We start from the raw sequence: 20,015 nt of genomic DNA on the forward strand, positions 1-20,015 counted from the left end.
TTGTCATCTAACTCTCCATTTTTAGATCACTGCTCACGTTCTTGGTCAGAGGCTGTTTTCTGTATCTCTCGCACTTCCTGCCTAGCATCGTGCCATCTTTCAGCTTGCGACTTCACTACATACATGGAAGTAGTGTTCCTCTGCATTGCGGTTTCTCGTGCTACGTGGTCTACGAAGGCATTTCCCTGACCAATTTTGTCTGTTACTTTCTTGTGTGCGCTGCACTTTACAATAGCTACTTTCTTCGGACATGTCAATGCAGTCAAGAGATTATGCACTAAATCTCCGTGCATTATCTGTATTCCATGAGATGTAAGAAAGCCTCTTTCCTTCCAGAGTAGGCGAAAATCATGTGCTACTCCAAAAGCATAGCGGCTATCTGTATAAATGTTCACGCACAAACCAGCACTGAGCTCACATGCTCTTGTCAGAGCTATCAATTCAGCTGCTTGGGCTGATTTCTGTGGTATGCGAGCTGTCTCCACTATTGTTTCAAGCGTGGTAATTGCATATGCGGCTGAAGTCGTACCATCTGGTAGCTTCAGGCAAGACCCATCAACCCACAATTCACCATCCACATCTGGAAGGGGCGTATCCTGTAAGTCAATGCGACCCTTTGTCTGTTCCTCAGTCAGAAAAATACAATCATGCGTTTCTTGTGACTGAGGCTGGGTCACCGGATATGGCAACAAAGTGGCTTGATTCAAAGTTGCACATCTCTTCAATGTAATGTGGGGAGCTAGCAATGTCAATTCATATCCTGTAAGACGAGTGCTAGTCAAATTCTGCGGTTTTGTATGATTCAAAAGGGCATCAACAGCATGTGGTACTAACACTAACAATTTGTGTGACAAAACTATTCCCTCACTCTGTTGAATTGACACCGCTGTTGCTGCAACTGAACGAAAGCATCCAGGTAATGCTCTAGCAACAGGATCAAGAACTGCTGAGAAATATGCACACGGGCGTTGCTTATCACCGTGTAACTGAACCAACACTGACAATGCACATCCGTCTTTCTCATGTACATAAAGTGTGAAAAGCACTTTCACATTCCTCTGTCCAGGGAAGAGGTACTGGGGTATCTTTCGTCAAAAGTGCTAACAAAGGCTTAACAATGTGTGAAAATCCCAAAATCCACTGTCTACAAAAGGAAGTGAGACCCAAAAATGCACGTACTCCTTTCTGTGTAGTGGGAACTGGTGTATCTAAAATTGCTTGTATGCGATCTGATGTCAATGCACGTCCCTCCTTAGACAAAAGGTGACCTAAGTAGGTTACCTTTGGTCTACAATATTGCAATTTCTTTCGGGATACTTTATGATGATGTAAAGCAAGGAAAGAAAGCAAAGATAGTGTGCATTTTTCACACTGTTTTGGGGTGTTGGCTGCCAACAAGATGTCGTCGACATATTGGATGAGAGCCACACCTTCAGACAATACAAACAAATCGAGTTCCCTCTTTAATGCTTGACTGTAGATACTCGGACTCTCAGTATAGCCTTGAGGAACTCTACAAAATCGGTACGATCGATTATTCAAAGTGAAACCGAACAAATATCGGCTGTCAGGATGAATAGGGATCGAAAAGTAAGCGTTCTTCAAGTCTATTACAGAAAATGTAGTAGCAGTTGGGGGAACCAAAGTAAGAAGTGTTGTGATGTCGGACACCACAGGATACTGTGGTACGACAATCGTGTTCACCTCCCTCAAATCAATAATGAATCTGTAAACACGCTTGTCAGTATCTCTCTTCAGAATTGGAAGAATCGGGCTATTGCAAACATTAAATGAAACTTCCTCAACAACCCCAACCTGGATGAGATCATGTACAATTCGTTCGAGTGCTTCTTCTCCCTCCTGTGAAATCCGGTATTGCGGCAACCGGGGTAACACAGCTCCCTTCTTAACGCTGATCTGAACCCGAGGAATTACCTTCTGACCCACATCAGTATCTGACGTAGCCCAGAGGGACTCAGGAAGAGTGGCTAATGCAACATCTTCTTTAACAAGACAAATTCTGTCAAATTCGGAATAATTATCATTTAAAATAACTCGTACCCCTTCAGGAGAACATCGTATCGTGGCTCTAAAGTACTTCAGCATGTCAAGGCCCACAATATTGTCTGGTGTGGTAGGGGAAAGCAAAAACGGACATGGAGCACTGACTTTATCAACATAAAATGGAAGTGGTTGTGACAATGGGCTAAGGGAAGGTGTTCCATCGAAACCTATCGAAGTAATAGTTGTGCCAGACAGGGGAGCCCTCGGAACCAATTGTTTAGACAGAGCGCTGCGAGTAGCTCCTGTATCAACCAGAAACCGATCAGTAGAACCCAAAACATGTGCTGTAACATAGGGACCCGTCTGATCTACTGGAACTTCAACTGATTCCTTACCCCATCCTAGGCAATCCTATGCATGAGCAGAATCGTACAGATCAGGCTGAACATAATTGGACATTTGATATTGATTTCGCCTATCAAAAGTGTTCTGTCTATACTGTGGGCGTACATTTGTATCGGATCGAGCACGATCATTCACATTTCCCAGAGCCTCCGAAGATCCTGAACCATTTCTCCCTTGGCCCCGCCCACGAGCATCCTGCTGAGGACGCAATAATGGGCAATTACGCATCCAATGGTCAAGCTGCTTACAAAATGCACATTGATTGATATTTAAATTCGTGCGAGTGTAAGGAGTATGGAGAGATGTTCGTTCACCTCTATCATAGTTTCTATCAGGACCCCTATCATAACCTCTGGAAGGCGGACCATAAACCTGGGCCATCATAACTTTCGTTTTTAACTCTTTAGATTTCTTGTCCTCATTCCCCTTCGCTTCCGCTTCCTGGCGCTCATAATACTGAGCCATCGTTAAAACAGAGGCCGGAGAGGAGGTAGTCCAAGAACTTTCGCTAGCTTTTAAACGGCTGGCTATTCCTGGTAACAGATTCGTAACATATTTATCAACGAACAAATGTCAGCCAGTATCATCTGTTAAAGACTGGCCGCTAAAATCATGAAAAGTTTCTTCAAAACGTGTGAAAAAATCAGAAACCGATTTGTCTGCCTTTTGCTTACATGACGCTAAAACCGTCCAATCAAACTTTTTAGGGGGAATAATCGTTTTAAGTTTAGTCAAAATGGCTGCAGGAAGATCTAATATTAGCCGATGCGGCTTTTTGGCCGGTTCTCTTTCGGTATCCATCCATTCAAGATCTTTCCATTCAGCACCAGAAATAGCGCGATCATCAATCTTACGGACTGTCCGCCACATGTCTGGGGGTAAAATTAGACCGAAAAACAAATCTATATCGCATAAGGTCATAGTACAGGAATTTAAGGCGCCTTCGACTTCCTCATAAAAGGCCGCTGGATTTTTACGCGGGTCAGGCAACGCATTTTTAAGCGCCATAACATCTGCTCTATTCCAGGGAGTGTATACCCAATTATAAATAAAATATTCCTTGGCATCAACAGAATTTTTATCATCATCATCACCCTTTCCTTTAGGAGGAACATACAAGGGCGGGGCTTTCCGCAAAGGTCTCATATCGGCAGATTTTATCTTATCTGTCTCGAAGATGGGGGACTGCGGTACTCCATTCGGATTGGACTGTGGAACGTTGTCCGCATTCTTTTTCTGCTCCTTCAGCTGGGACGCCTCGTTTCGTAATTTAACCAGTCGTCTAATCACGTCTTCTACCTGGGAAAAAACAAAAGAACCATCACGTAACTGCTTACGATCATTCGCTATATCATTAGGTTCTAACACCAGAGAGTGTTTTCGAAACATTTCTACAACTTCGTCAGCAAATGTCGCAGAAAAATGTATCTGCTTCTTTTCCGACCAATCCTTCATGATAGCTCAGAGATCGGGAGCAGAATGAACATTACGTAGTGCTTTACGAGCAGCCTGCCTGAGTTCGGACGAACGTTCAACTGATAACATGGATCGGGTATCCCGCGCTTTCTGGTGGTCCGAACCAGAGTCCTCGTCGTCTCCGGACGGGGCGGACGGAACTGCATACGGAGGTGGAGGTCGATCTAATAACAAAAAATCATCTTGAGGTTTATTAAGGACAGGATAGAGAGGCTGTCGGACAGAATATTGGCCAGATATCTGTAAGAACAAAAGTTACTTACCTGTAAACTGTGGTTCTCCAGTATTGGTGTCTTTCATAGATTCACATGCTTGAATATTCCCCGTCGTCGAAGTGGGAGTCCCACGGTACATAAATAGCAGTAATATATGCATGTATACATGAGAAATATAATAAATAAAATATACATACATATAATGCAATAGAAAAGTAAACTTGAAAAAGTACCATAGAACAGAATAGGCCCATTGAAAAGCCCAAGGGAGAATTCACTTTAGTAACATATTAGAGTCATTATGTGTTGGTCCACATTCCACCCAATCAGGCTGTAGCCTCCTCTAGAACCTTCTCCTCAGAAGCCCAAGTCCTCAGATTTTCGTAGCACAAGTAAGTATATATGCTTGAGGAGAAGAGAGCCTCTGAGGGGAGGACGGGAGGGTCGCATGTGAATCTATGAAAGACACCAATACTGGAGAACCACAGTTTACAGGAAAGTAACTTTTGTTCTTCTCCAGTATTAGGGGTGTCTTTCATAGATTCACGTGCTTGAATAAGAGTAGAAAGCAGTAAACCATACATTAGTCATAAAGGAATACACGATTAAAATCTTGGCAAAACATATCACTTAATAAGCAATAAATACAAAAAATTATGAAAAAACCTTTATGACTGGAGGCGGGAAGCAACAGAGGCTCACCTTTATCGGAAAAGATTCCGCAGCACCGCTTGACCTACTGCTGCATCCGCGGCATCTGTTAATTGCAGGCAGTAGTGCTTCGTAAAAGTATGACTGCTAGACCAAGTAGCAGCTCTGCAGATGTGTCTCAGAGGTACCCCCGCAAAGAGGGCAGCAGAAGTCGACACAGCTCTCGTGGAATGAGCTCGAGCTGGAGCAGGAAGGGGCTTGCCAGCCCGTTGATGACAGTAGGATATGGCAGACGATATCCATCTGGTGATAGTCTGTTTGGTTACAGATTGACCTCTGCACACTGGGCCATATGCTACAAATAGTTGATTTGTCTTTCTAAATGCTGCTGTGCGTTGAATGTAAAACTTGAGGCAACGTTTCACATCCAGAGTGTGCAAGGAGCGTTCCGCTGCAGATTGTGGTGCAGGAAGGAAAGTTTTAAGAATAATAGGTTCATTGAGATGGAAGTCACTGGGAACCTTAGGAGTAAAACTGGGATTTGTTCTCAAAGTAACAGCCTCGTTGGAGAACTGTAGAAACGATGGTTGTATAGTGAAAGCCTGGATGTCGCTGACGCGCCTGGATGAAGTCAGAGCAAGCAAAAGAGCCACCTTCCAGGTGAGGAATTTGAGATTGGAAGAATGGATGGGCTCGAATGGAGGAAAAAGTAGTTGAGACAAAACCAGATTCAGACGCCAAGTAGGTGGAGGCCGACGGATTGGTGGGAACATCCGAAATAGGCCCTTGAAGAATTGTGTAATTATTCTGGAGGAGTACAAAGATGTCACGCCATCATGGCGAAAACGAGAAATTGCAGCCAGAAACACCTTTAGAGTGGAGTGTGATAGTCCTGATCTTGCTAATGATAGGAAGAAAGGCAAGATCTGCTCAGGCTGAGCACACATGGGATCCAGGGTTTTAGTGGAACACCAAGCACAGAAACGCCTCCACTTTAGCTGATAAGTTTTGATGGTAGGCGGAGCGCGAGCACTTGCTAGCACCATCCTACAATCCTTGTCGATATTCATGTGTGCAAATTCATTGTACTCAGGTTCCAAGCATGAAGTTGGAGGTATGCTGGATCCGGATGGCATATCTGACCTTGCTGCATCGTGAGAAGATGTGGTAGAGGATGCAATTGTATCGGATTTGTCAGAGAGAACAGAAGAAGATCCGAAAACCAAGGACGTCTCGGCCATTTGGGTGCGATCAGGATTATCCGACACTGTTGGAACCTCATCCTGTGCAACAGGCGAGGAATGAGCGGAAGCGGAGGAAATGCATAGATGAAGTCGTTCGACCAGTCTATTGAAAAGGCATTCCCGCTCGACTCCTTGTGTGGATGCCGGCTCGCAAATCGTTGACACTTCCTGTTGAGAGCAGTTGCAAAGAGATCCAACTGTGGTCGGCCCCACTGTCGGAAGACGAAATCCAACGTTGGTTGATTGATTTCCCATTCGTGGTTGTCCGAGAGGGCTCTGCTGAGCGAGTCCGCCAGAACATTGGCCACACCTGGCACATGGACAGCCGTGAGATGTATTTGCCGCTGGATAGCCCAATCCCATATTTCCTGTGCCAGTTGTGACAGCACGAGAGACCTTGTGCCGCCCTGTTTGTTGATGTAGTGCATGCTGGTGGTGTTGTCCGTCCTCACCAGCAATGTTTGTCCCTGCACTAATCTCTGAAAAGACTTCAAGGCCAAGAAAATCGCCAGTAGCTCCAAGCGATTTATGTGCCAAGTGCACTGAAACGCCGTCCATTTCCCTTTGACGGACATCCCGTTGAGATGTGCCCCCCAACCTTCTAAGGAGGCGTCTGTTGTCAGCGTAAGTGTTGGTGGTTCGTCTCTGAATGAACGACCTGTCGCTATGTTTGGAGGATGAGCCCACCACTCCAAAGCGCTTTGAATGCGGGGTGTTAGGTGGATCTTGTCTTCGAACGACCCCGATATCTGCATCCACTGCTTGTCTAGTTCCTCCTGTAGAACTCTCATGTGCAGTCTGCAGTTGGTAATTAGCTGAATGCACGAAGAAGCCATGCCTAGGAATGATTTGTACATTCAGACAGAAACGTACTGTCTTGACTGTAGGAACTGTACTTTCTTTATCATTCGATCTTGTCTCTCCTGAGAAACGAACACTTGCCCCAGCCGAGAATCGAGTGAGGCTCCTAGAAAATCTCGCTGTTGAGAAGGTTGAAAGTGTGACTTTTGGTAATTGATGGACAAACCCAGCGTTTCGAAGAGGGATATGCAGACTTGAGTGTGCTGTTCCGTTAACTGAAAAGTCTTGGCCTTTATTAAGCAATCGTCCAGATACGGATAGAACTGGATGCCCTGTAGACGCATGTAGGCAGCAACCGGGGCGAGAAATTTGGTAAATACCCTCGGTGCTGATCGAAGGCCGAATGGTAGGACCTTGAATTGATAATGAAATTGGCCGACTGTAAAACGGAGATATTTCCTGTGCCTGGGGAGAATAGGTACATGGAAATATGCATCTTGAAGGTCTATTGTTGAAAAGAACTCTCCTGGAATGAGGAAATTCAAAATTTGAAGCAGGGTTAGCATCTGAAAAGTCTTTGATTGCGATGAACTTGTTCAGAGCCCTCAAATCTAAGATGGGACGCCACTCTCCTGATTTTTTCTTTACTAGAAAGAAACGGGAATAAAATCCCCTGCCGCGTTGACCTGGCGGTACCACTTCTATGGCTCCCTTCTTGATCAATAGCTTCACCTGAGCCAACAGTTCCTTGAAATGGGGAGAAGGTGGACCCGAGGGTGGACGAGTGGGGGGAAATTTCGTGAATTCCAGGGTATGTCCTTTTGAAACAACGTCCAAGACCCATCGGTCGGTGGTGATGTTGGACCAAATGGAGAAGAATTTTGAGATCTGACCTCCAAGATGTACAATCGGCAGAGGATAAAATTTGGAATTGTCACTGTTTTTTGTTGTTGTTCGCACCACCTCTGTAATTGGACTTACGCTGGTATGGTCTTGAGGTGGATGAACGACCCTGGGACTGATAGGAGCCCCTCTGTCTGTTATCATTGTAGTGGTATGATCGATATTGGCTTGTTCCACGAAAAGTAGAGGTTCCTCCTCCTCTACCACGTGCTCCACGAAAAGGCCTTTTTCGATATTGAAGTGTTGTCAAGGACTTTGCTGTGTCCGTGTCCTTCTTTATTAGTTCCAAAGCATCATCGACATGTTTACCGAATAAAGATTCACCGTCGTAGGGTAAATCCAACACCCTGGATTGAACCTCCGGACGGAAGGTGGTTGATTTTAGCCAGCCTTGACGGTGCAAGACTGCCGCACCCGCTAGTTGCCGGAAACCAGTGGAGGATATATCGACGGCACAGTCGATTATTTCTGCCGAAATTTTTTCTCCTTCGAGAATGATGGCCTGCGCTTCATCCCGGATGGAATCGGGCATCTGAGGGATCAGACCAGCAATCTCAGACCACATTTGACGGTCGTAGCGACCTAGAATAGCCAAGGCGTTAGATGCTCTCACGGTTGTCGCTGCCATAGTGGTAAATTTTTTACCAATTGAGTCTAATTTACGGCCATCCTGATCAGGCGGAGATGTCAGAGGTATGGCTGGATTTCGAGACCTTTTTTGTGCAGCCTGAGTGATTACAGAATCTGCTTTAGGTTGGGAAACCAAACAGGCCGGAGAAGAAGGAGGCGCTTTATATTTTTTGTCCAATCTGGGCAGAACAGCTGGTATGGAATTAGGACGTTCCATTAACCGTAGACCTTCTTCCCATATGTGGTCTATGATAGGAATGGTATGCGTTTGCTTCTGAGGTAAGTCCTTAAAATTGTATAAAAAGCAATCAGTTTGTTGTGCCTCGAGTGTTAAGTGGAACCTTTTCGCAGCACGGACCATAAGGTTATGAAAACTTGCGATATCTACTGGCGGAGAAGCTCTTGGCGATGCCGGTGGAGTAGAAGGCGTCTGTGCCCTATAATTGTCCCAATCTTGCATGTCATCATCGGTGTCGTTATCCCCAGTGTTATGAGGAGTTTGGTCCCCATGATTTGAAGAAACACCCAATGGAGACGTAGGTACAACAGGCGCCGGAGCTTGAGGTCGAGGCGCTGGAGACGAAGGTCGGGGTGCTGGAGACTGAGGTCGAGGTGTCGGAGACTTAGGCCGAGGCGTTGGAGACTGCCGGGGCACTTGAGGTGCTGGAGAAGTAGGCAATGATGGTGGAAACCTACGATTGTAGTCGTCCAGCATATGTTGCAGGTTTTGTACCAAAGACAAAGGAATTTGTGTAACCTGTTCGTAAGTAGTTGGTCCTGCCACATCAAGTGGAAAAAGTTCATTCCCATCTTCGACGTTATTATTTTCATCCTCATCCTCGTCAGTGTAATCCTGACACTTAATGTGTAATTCAGAAGGACTGGATGCTGGCTCATAAGTTTGATCCATTTCAGAGTCATTTCCGGATTCCTTTTCTCCAGACTGTAACAATTTGTCCGGAGGCTGAGATCCACTCCTTATCGGACTTAACTGAATGAGTCGAACAGACTTGAGAGACGAGGCCGTAACTACTCTAAAGGTGGTAGTAGTCTGTAGGGGTTGGTGCGACGTCAACGAGCCCGTCGACGAGATCTTCACAGTCTTTGCACCACCCCGTTGATCCTGTGCCGTTGCCGCAGAAACAGGCGTATGAATTGGCAGCTTACTCTTGGTCGACGTTGATTTTTTGGTCGTCGACGACGTCGTCGACGAGGTTGCAGTTTTCGCCGTCGACAAAGATGCTTTCGACGACGAGAAAGTAGCCGTCGACGGACCAGTCGTCGACGGAGTGGTCATCGTCGACGATGTTGTTACCGTCGACGGTGCAGGCGTCGATGGTGCGGGCGTCGACGAAGCAATCGTCGACGAGGATGATCCCGTCGACGGAGTAGTCGTCGACGACGATGGCTTGTTCTTCGTCGACGGAGGACCCATCGACAGAAGGCGCGTCGACGAGGACTTCTTCGTCGACGGTTTGATCGACGAGATCATAATAATAGACGAGATGGGCCTCACCTCTTGGCTGCTCGTTGACGAGATGGTCGTCGTCGTTGCGGAGCTGGATGACAGGGAACAAGTGGTCGTCGACGTAGAAACAACCATGACTGATTTAGTAGTTGCTGAGGACGTCGACGGACGCGTCGACGAGCCCGTCGACGAGCCAGTGCCCGTTTTTGAAGAGGAGGGCATAGTTTTGGGTTTACACGCCAGAGAGCCAGGTCCCGTAGGCGCGCCCTGAAGCAAATCCTGTGAGGAGACATCCTTAGAAGACCCCAACATCCTACTCTTCTTCAGAAAAGGAGAGGGTACTTCGGTCTCAGACCCACGCTTCTGAGAGGATTTTGAAAATCCAGACGACATACTCTCAGCATCAGAAACCACATTTTCTGAAGTTTTCAACCTCTGCAACCACAGAAGGAGACGGGCCTCTCTATCCCTCAATGTCTTAGGGGGGAAAGTGCGACAGAACTTGCAGGTAGAGGCATTATGATCCGGGTTAAGACAGTAAATGCACTTACTGTGTGGGTCCTCATGAAAAAGACGTAATTTACCACAGGATGGACAAGCCTTGAACAAGGTTTTCTTTGTAGATGACATTTCTGAAGAGAAAACAGCTAGAACTGGTGAAAACTGAGCAGAGCTCAGGGAGACTCCCTTCACACGACGTGCGGTAGAAAATCTGAGGACTTGGGATTCTGAGGAGAATGTTCTAGAGGAGGCTACAGCCTGATTGGCTGGAATGTGGACCAACACATAATGACTCTAATATGTTACTAAAGTGAATTCTCCCTTGGGCTTTTCAATGGGCCTATTCTGTTCTATGGTACTTTTTCAAGTTTACTTTTCTATTGCATTATATGTATGTATATTTTATTTATTATATTTCTCATGTATACATGCATATATTACTGCTATTTATGTACCGTGGGACTCCCACTTCGACGACGGGGAATATTCAAGCATGTGAATCTATGAAAGACACCCCTAATACTGGAGAATCTACGTTCTTTGTCCTCTCGCTCCTGCAGTTCTTTCGCTTCTTTCTTTCGTAACTCAAGCGCTTTCTCATACACACTCTTTCGCTGCTCTTTCTCAATCAACGCTTGCTCACGCTTCTCTTGCTGTCGTACTTCTTTTTCCCACATTCGCAAACTCTCAAACATATCACGCCTAGACTTTCGCTCAAACAGACATCGTTCCACATACTCAACCTTTCGCGCATCAAATGACCCATGCAGTGGCCACCGTAACTCAGGATCCTTCTTGGTGTATTTGTGCCACAACGTGCTGTACATTATGGCAGAAAGACCAAACTTCACGTACATATCTCTATTAGGTGTCCCCTCGGGGGGAGCCGGCTGCGATTCCTCAAGTCGTAAACTGGTACCCTTACAAAAGCAGCACAACCTTCGAAGTGCGCTAAAAACAGGCATGTCAAAAGAAACAGTGCAAAATATACACTATTTATAGGGAAAGAGCGCTTAAGGTACCTTCTTAGTACGTTGCGCTATACAAACCAAAGTTGAGGAAAAGTCCTCACATTACCTGCCTATATGAGTTGCAACACATATATTTCCCACGTACACATACACATCCAAGTAGACAAGTCTATACCCAAATACAAATATGCCACGGTAAGCGTTTCCTAAAACTACCTTACCACACAAGGGCATCCAAATTCCAAATCCTACAACAGGCGCTGCAAAACGGCTCTTACCAATCATAGACTGTCCAGGTTCCAACTGCCAAGTTCTAAATTCGACCAAACGGTCACTGCACGGCAAACCAACAGAAGAGATCTCAGTTGAGGACCGGCGCCGCCTGGATGGTCGGATCGGAAAGTAGGCAAGAACCGCCTCGGGTGCCAAGACTCAGGTCTCCTCTGGCAGCGATCGCGTCCTCAGCGAGGTTCCGAACCTTCGTCACGACCAATCCTTCGGGCATCCGATTCGCTGATGATCCCCACGTGCTGGCGCCAATTTGTCGTATCAGACCTCAGCCAGGCCCGCTAGTGCAAGGGGTTCGCCCTTCTGGGCACAAAAGTCCTCAGACTCCAAAGGAAAAAGTTGGCACGGAAACTGGAAATACAAAACATAACGTTTATTACACCTCATGAGGTGGTGCTATAATTCAACCAGTACCCTTCGGCACTGCGAGAAGTAGCACAAAGGGCTACTGGACACATGGTTTATTTATACCCACACAGGGGCTCAAAAGAAGGCGGTACAAAGCATAAGAGCACATTTTATGTCCATACAAGGTAATATCGAGAAGCACAATCGAACAGTGGGAGGAGCTAACAGTCTTGGGGTCTCGGCTAACAGATTCCAATCTAAGGCTAACAATTAACAGATGTGGACCCTAACGGTCAGCAGCAAAACACAGAGATGCTATTAATAGCCTGTTGCCGGGCAGATTCAGAGGCCATGAGCAGGAAGGTAGGACAACGCACATGGTCGACACGAGGTAGCATGCGGCAGACAAAATGGCTGCCGTGAATTCAAAATGGATGCCATAAAATGTCAAGATAACAGCAAAACCAAGATATCTTTTGCTAACGCTCAACTTAATCGCCGTTAATTTACAACAAAGGGACTCGGACAACATCCGTACCTGGGCATAATATTCAGTCCATAATAAGTGTGACTGTGTACCTATATGGTTTCTTGAGAATAGTTTAAGGACAAACCACACTTGGAAGTGAAGAATAAATTCTGGGATCACCTTCATAAGCCTGTTGGCTTATAATGTTGGTAGTGTTTTCATGTTTAAATTTAGTAATGCAATTGGACAATAGATACTCCAGTGCAGTGAACCCTAGCCCGTTTTTAGCAAAACTGAGATCAATGTCTTGTTAGAAATAGAATTCAGACAGCCCATAACGTTTCTTGCAATAGTTATTATGTGTTCTCTGTTTGCTGTGGTAGGCTTATCATATTGATGTCCTCATCATTGATGGCTCATTTTGCCATTCTTTGCCTAAAATGTACTGCCAGTAATATCCCAGATGTTGACCATACCCGAACTCTGCTTCCCATTCATGCCTTGATGTCACTGGACTACCCTCCCATTAGTAATAGTTATGTACTGCCCTGCTCTCCGCAGTAATCACTAATAAATGCTTACCAATCCATGAAATAGATATTACATTACACACATTGTCAACCCCAAACCCAACCATACCCTCCTTACAATTGTCACCTGAGCAGGAATATTGTCTGCTACTTACCTAATACCTGTGAGTAGAAGTTGATGAGGGGGGCTTTCCAAAGGGACTAACTACTGGTGGCCCTAACAGGTCAAAATAGGGAAGACATCACAGGAAATGCAAGATTCTTCTTATTCTGTCTGGAGTCGGTGAACAAGGAATTGTCAGTGGGGCATTGATTGTGAACAAGGACACACAACCTATCATTAGCCAATCATTGAGAAATTGTTATCATTTATTTTCTGCATAATGATATTCAACTACGGTCAAGGTAAGGGGTTGGAGGTGTGTGGACTGCTGTGTAATTTTATAACCTTCTACTATAAGGGTTTAGCATTACTTACACAATGGATGGCCTTTCAAGTGAGAGATCTGTTGATGATGTAAAAATATTACAGCACAGAAAATCTCATAACTGGGGGGAAGAAGAGGGGAATGTCCAGGATGGCACCCACGCTGGTGCATATTAGCGAGCTCCCAAGTTATGCCCGTAAAAAATCGTGCTGAGGATCCAAAGGCAATCTACCTTCGGCCCAACAGACCCCCTCCCCTCATCTCCTTGGGACTGGGCCAGATCATGCGGTGCCTGGCGCTGTGCTGGCTGCTGTGGCAATGAATGGAGGCGCTTGGCCTGAACTACTTTGCGGTCACTGGGCTGTGGTGGGACCGTGAGATGGTGCTTCAGCAAAGGGAGAGGACCCCTGAACTATGATATAGCACACTGCGGCTGGATTTTGGAACACTGCCTGGGCCGTGGATGTAGTGGACCCCTCTTTAAGAAGATTGTAGAGGAAGCCAGGAGCAATGCCGTCGCCACATTGCAGTTTAAACTATAGGGGTTACGTCCATTAAGGGGGCCTGGAAGGAAGTTTAATACATTTTTCACTCAAAAAATTCCTGGCCACCAATTTCTATACTGCTAATTAATTATGCAGATTCCAAATACAACGACTTGAGTCATTGTACTATACTTCAATGATTGTATTAATTCAACTTAATTTAAAACAAAAAATCGTCATTCAAATTGCATCAGAGGAATACATATTTCATTCATTGTGGTATGCATTTCAAAACTTTTTAAAGAATATTACAAAAACATATTTTCATAAATTCATTAAACAAAACATTTAAGGAAACACATTGCAATCATGTCATGTAATTACACCAGTCAACGATTCAATAGTGCCTGCCAGCGATAAGATTATTCTCTTATTACAATTATGTATGGCGCTAAGACAGACAAAATGCGGGGACAACAATTTTAGAAATAAAATTTGCTCCTGGGGTACAGTTTGTGCATCAACATCCTCACTAGAGTCCCATTCGATGTTAGTCCCTCGCACTAAATAACCCCTACGTGTACGTCCTGCGAATGCGCATGGGCACGCGCAAGACATACAACGTAGGGTTTATTCAGTGCCAGGAGGAGGCAGGAGAGAGCAGCCATTGCGAGGAGGAGGCATCCGAGGAAGATGCTGCAGGTAAGTGCCTTTTTAATTATTTTTTTGATTGCTTTGGGAGGGGGGAGAGCGCAGAGTTGAGTGGGGTGTAGTTCCACAGGGATTTTTTTAAAACTCAGTGAAACTACGCGGAACTCCACTCCCCACACTCCGCCCAGGCTTAATAGTAATCTACCACAGTTTTTGAATGACCTTCCTCCCATACTGGTACAGAGCCTAACATCACTGTGTATTTGGGGTGAAGACTTCAACTGTACATATGATGTTCAGTTGCATAGATCATTACCTCCATTACAGGGTGGGAGTAGCCTTACAATCTCGTGCTATTTTACTACACATGTCACATATAGACAACTTTACGATATGTGGTGATTGATGCACCCTGACGGCTTATAATATTTTTATTACTCTTCTGTGCACCATCTTCACACTAGCATAGGCCTATTTTTTAGCAATATGGCAAATGTTCCCCAATGTTTTACAGTCAGAATATTTAGGTCAAACGTTGTTTGATCATATCCTTCTTAAAATGGTCATACAAAGGGGGTAGATGAAGTATACCTTCATGGAGACCCAATACCCAAGCCTTACTAGACACACCTTATAGGGAAACCATTGGGGTAAGGTATAGAGCAATACTTTGCCAAAAATGAGGGCACAACCTCCACGGGAAGCATTGAATGGAATGCATTCAAGACAGTTATTCAGGGGATATGCATCAAGATCTCATTTGGCTCTAAACACACATTACCTGCTGAGATAAACACACAGAAGTGCTTGATAAGGGACTTGGAGGTTAACCTAGGGACGTAACTGGGGAACACCTGTAGCATAACTGCTGTGCAGGTAGCACGGTACACTGGTGGACCACCTAGGACATCGATTATAGGGAATATTTGGCCCATCAGCACATAGAGGGACATAGGGCGGGACGTCTACTGACGTCACTCCTCCGCACCGGCACACCCAGGACCCCTATAGGGGCTATAAGGACGCTGACAGGTGAGACAGTCTCCTTGTAGGGGGCTATCAGCAAAGTTTTTGAAACTTATTATGCAGCCCTTTATGTGCCTTCAGTCACAAGGTCATATGAGAACTTGTGCTCCTATGTGGACAGATTGCCCATCTCACACTCAACCCATTAAACAGGGCCAAACTAGATGAACCTCTAATGATAGCGGAGATACCCACAGCAATAGATCAAATGGTGTGCAACAAAATCCCAGGTGCAGATCATCTCCTTGTGGAATTTTATGTAACCTATCGACCAAATTTAGCCCTGAAGCTCCTTCAATTATACATTGTAACCAAACAGATTGGATCTTTACCACCATCATTGTGAGAGGCACTGATAGTTGTCCTCCCTCTGCTGGGTCACGATCCCCTGGATGCGTATTCTTTCCATCTCCTCTCACTGCTCACCATGGACTGAAAGACACTTGGGAAGGTGATAGCCACTAGGTTGACCCTCAATATCAACAGGGTAGTGCACCCAGACCAAAATGGGTTTATACCGGTGATGGCACACATTCTTCAATCTTAGGCGACAATTCTCCAAACTGGGGAAGATGCCAGAGGAAGGCAAACCCACAGGAGCAGTGTCCTTAGATACTGAGAAGGCCTTTGATACAGTGGGATGGCTGTACATGCGGAAAGTGCTGTATAGAATGGGGTTTGGGCTGGAAATTAGAGACTGGATGGGGCTCATGTATTCGGCTCCAACAGCAAGGGTATGAGTGGGCAGGGAAGTATCTGATTTGTTTCCCATAGTCTGTGTACTAGGCAATGGTGCCCACTCTCACCCTTGATATTCACACTAGTTATGGAGCCTCTTGCTGACCTATTTCGACTCAGATTTAAGAGGGACCTGGGATACTATACCTTAGTATGCAGGCGATGTGCTTTTTTTTTTTTTTACAACGTACAACAGAACCTTAACTCTTTATTGACTGGTCTGGAGGAATTTGGGAAAGTTTTGGCTTAAGGCTGAATAAAACCAAGACATATTTGTATCCACTCTGACCCCTAACTGATAATGAGCATGAAAGGACGATGTATGCTGGGTTTGAATGGAGAGTTAACACATTCAAATATTTGGGGGTTAATGTTTATCACACTATCAGGAACCTCATCAAGGTGTTGGCTGGCACCCAAACCTCTGTGCAGTTCTGAAACCCCCCCTGTCCACTATGGTTAATACAATGTAGTAGGATGGCTCAGTATAGGGTGAAAGCTTATTTAGGTGAGCCACCTCGCAACAATCCAGGCACCGCTTATGATGATTTTAGTGGTCGTGGATAACCATGGAAGGCTCTCAAAGTGGTAGCTGTGGAAAGCAGAATTCAGGCTTATCTTGACTGAACATTAAGCATCTTGATTTACCAGTATAATCCATTGTGTGAGTTAAATGAATAAGAACCAAACAGTGTTTATATAAACATTCTTCTAGCTATTACACAACACTCACTAACATATTGGTATATCTCCTACTCAACACAATACACAAGAACATTTCAAATACACTCAGGTAAGTAGAACAATATATAATGGTCTCCAGGGGAGACCAAACCATATACTAAGAAAGTGGAATGTGAACTGCAAAGGAGAATTGGACTTGGACCAGAAGACCAAGAGGAGCTGGGGACACAATGAACCACCAAGGTAAGCACCCAGGGACCCCCAGAGGTTGTGTGCAGAGTGGGAACAGAGCTGAGTTCCCAATGTAAGTAAATTTAGGAATCACAGTTGCAGATTTAAAGAATAAGGACCCTTCCAGAGGACCCCCGATAAATTTCCTTGAAGGATGGAAGGTTGGAGAGCCACCCCACCTATGGATGCCCCGGGAATGAGGTTACCTGCACCAGGAAAGCCAGAGTCATAGGGTTGGAGATATGTCAGAAACCTCAGTAGACGACAATGGAAGACTTAGAAGAAAGCGTCCCTGGCGAAGCTCAGGAAGGAGTGAGGTGGAATCAAACGGTGTATTCTGGAAGTGAAAAACCTGCAAGCAAAGGGGACAGAGTCTATTTTACTTGGAAGTGACCAGGAGGCACGAAAAACACAATGCATGCCCACCGATGTAGGAAGGTTTAGAGGAGTCAACACTGACCATGTCGCTGCAGCTGTGCGGACCCTGCAATGCTGAGAAAGACCAGGAGCTGTACTCAAGCTGTCCCACATCAGATGTCGGTAACTAGATGGTCCATGTCCGGCGGGAGCACCAAAAAGCCTTGGTGACCGCAAATGGTGTAGAAGATGCAGAAGGAGTAAATTTAGGATCAGCAAGGTCCGAGGGACTCACCAACAGCAGGAGACTCAGAGCAGGCCCTAAGCAAGCACAGAAGCCCACTGAAGCAGTAGAAGACCCCCAGGAGGACTCACAGGCCAAAGGCACAAGATTTGCAAGAGGACCTCGAGTAGCTCACCAATGATGAAGGCCCACATTGCAGAGGATGTGGTGAGGACGTAGATCTTGGAGGGAAGAGATGCTGTAGCTTCTTGTAGCCTGAATATCTCTGGACTGCAGAGCCAATAAGCCTTGGCAATGGCAAATCGACGCTGTGCACAGTGGATCAGTCTCAGCAGGTCCGATGAAAGATACTGACCTCAGAATTGCAGGGAGGACAGCCCTCGAAGGAGTTGTAGAACCACCACCTGTGTTGCTGAGTCTTGGGAAGTCCGTAGGACGACAGGAGCAGCAGACCAGACAGCTTTAATGCAGTGCATACAGATGCAGGGAAGATATTCCTTTACTCTAAGGGAGATTTCTTCAGGTGTCCTTGATGCCCACAGGTCTATTGAAGAACCTGGCAGAAGCACAGACAGTGAAGAAGACTTGAAGAACACCGAGATCAGGAGCAGCAGGAGTCTTCTTTAATGAATTCTCGGTTCCAGTCGAAGTCCTACGAAGTCCAAGTGCACAGACGGTTGAAGAGTGATGTAGTTTCAGGCTTGAGTCTTATCCCATAATAAATCTAAGAAGCCACCCACAGGTAAGCTCTTAAGTATCCTAAGGAAAGGGTTGGAATGACTCTGGAGGGGTTTCTCCAAGAGATTGGAATGGACAGAAGGGAGGATACTCCCCTGTCCTTTATCCAGTTTCATGCCAAAGTAGGAGCCAAGATCTCCCTGAACTTGCTCAAACTGGAGTATGCAAGGAGGGCACCAAATGTGCCCATAAAATAAGTCTGGCAGCGCTGGCAAGCACCCCCACTCCATCCCAGTACACTAAGTCCTGTCTGGGAGGTGGTCACAATTCCCTGTGACAGGAAACCTATTGTTCTACCTTCCCCTGCTCAAGCTTGGTTCAGCAGCAGGAGGACATAGTTGCATCTGTGGCCAGCAGCAGCACTAGCTTGCTGGCAGACTATGAATGGCTGGTACCAGGCGTACAGGGGGTATCCTAAGGAATTCCCCCATGCATGGGATAATACTACCAACACTGGAATCGGTGATAAGTTAGGATTCCAACATGTTTTATACCAAACATGACGGGGTTCAGCGCAGCCACTATGTAGTTAGACATCTCATAATGACTGATGTCTACTATATGTATTCAAAGAGCTGACTGCGCTTACAAAGCCTGGATAATCAACTCCAGGCTTTGTAGGGTTGTCCTGCTCGTGCAGGGGCACCCTCACACTTATATCCAAGCACCCTGCCCTCAGGACTGAAGAGCCTGGCATAGGAGTGACATGATATAAGGAAACATATCTATCATGAGAGGTGCAAGCACCAACTCACACAGGCTGCTATGGAATGCCTGTAGTAACAGTTTAAGTGGACTCCCATGGGTGGCACAATACAGGCTGCAGCCCATGGGAGACCCCTAGAGTACCTATGCCCTGGGTACCTCATTACTATATACTGGAGACTTATAAGTGTACACCCGTTGCCAATGGTGGAGGTACCAAAGTACTTACCATTGTCAATTTAGGTGAGAAAGCTCAGAGGCTGGGGTCCTGATTAGCAGGATCCCAGTCAGACTAGGTCAAAAACACACTGACACCAAGCAAAAAGTGGGGGTAACCATGAAAGCTGATCCTACTTCCCTACAAACAGTGATTGCCGAAATGTGGGTGCTGCCAAGGATGTTGTATCTGTTCACAGTGCTTCCATTATGGCTTACAAATTCATTTTTAGAGAATTGGATAGTGTACTCACAGATATGATATGGGGTGCAGGGAGGAGAAGGGTAGCACTAAGTAAGTTATATAATCCACTGGATAGAGGAGGGCTGGTAGCTCCGAATTATAAGTTGTATTATGTGGCCGCTCAATGGCCCATGAAATGACTCTCAGATATCCCTTGCCCTGAGAAGGTGAGTATATTATGGGAACTGCGTAACTGCCCACTGCTGGACTGGTTGATGGACCTGCTGCCCATGGACATCATTGTAAACAGACTAACCAGGATGGCAAAGCACTGTTGGACCAAAAACACACTTAAGGGGACACACAACATGCCATATTGCCCAGGATTGCCTTTATAAACACTGACAGCATTTCATGCAGTAAC

The sequence above is a fragment of the Lissotriton helveticus genome, chromosome 8, assembly GCF_964261635.1.
Source record: "Lissotriton helveticus chromosome 8, aLisHel1.1, whole genome shotgun sequence".
NCBI classification, from domain to species: Eukaryota; Metazoa; Chordata; class Amphibia; order Caudata; family Salamandridae; genus Lissotriton; species Lissotriton helveticus.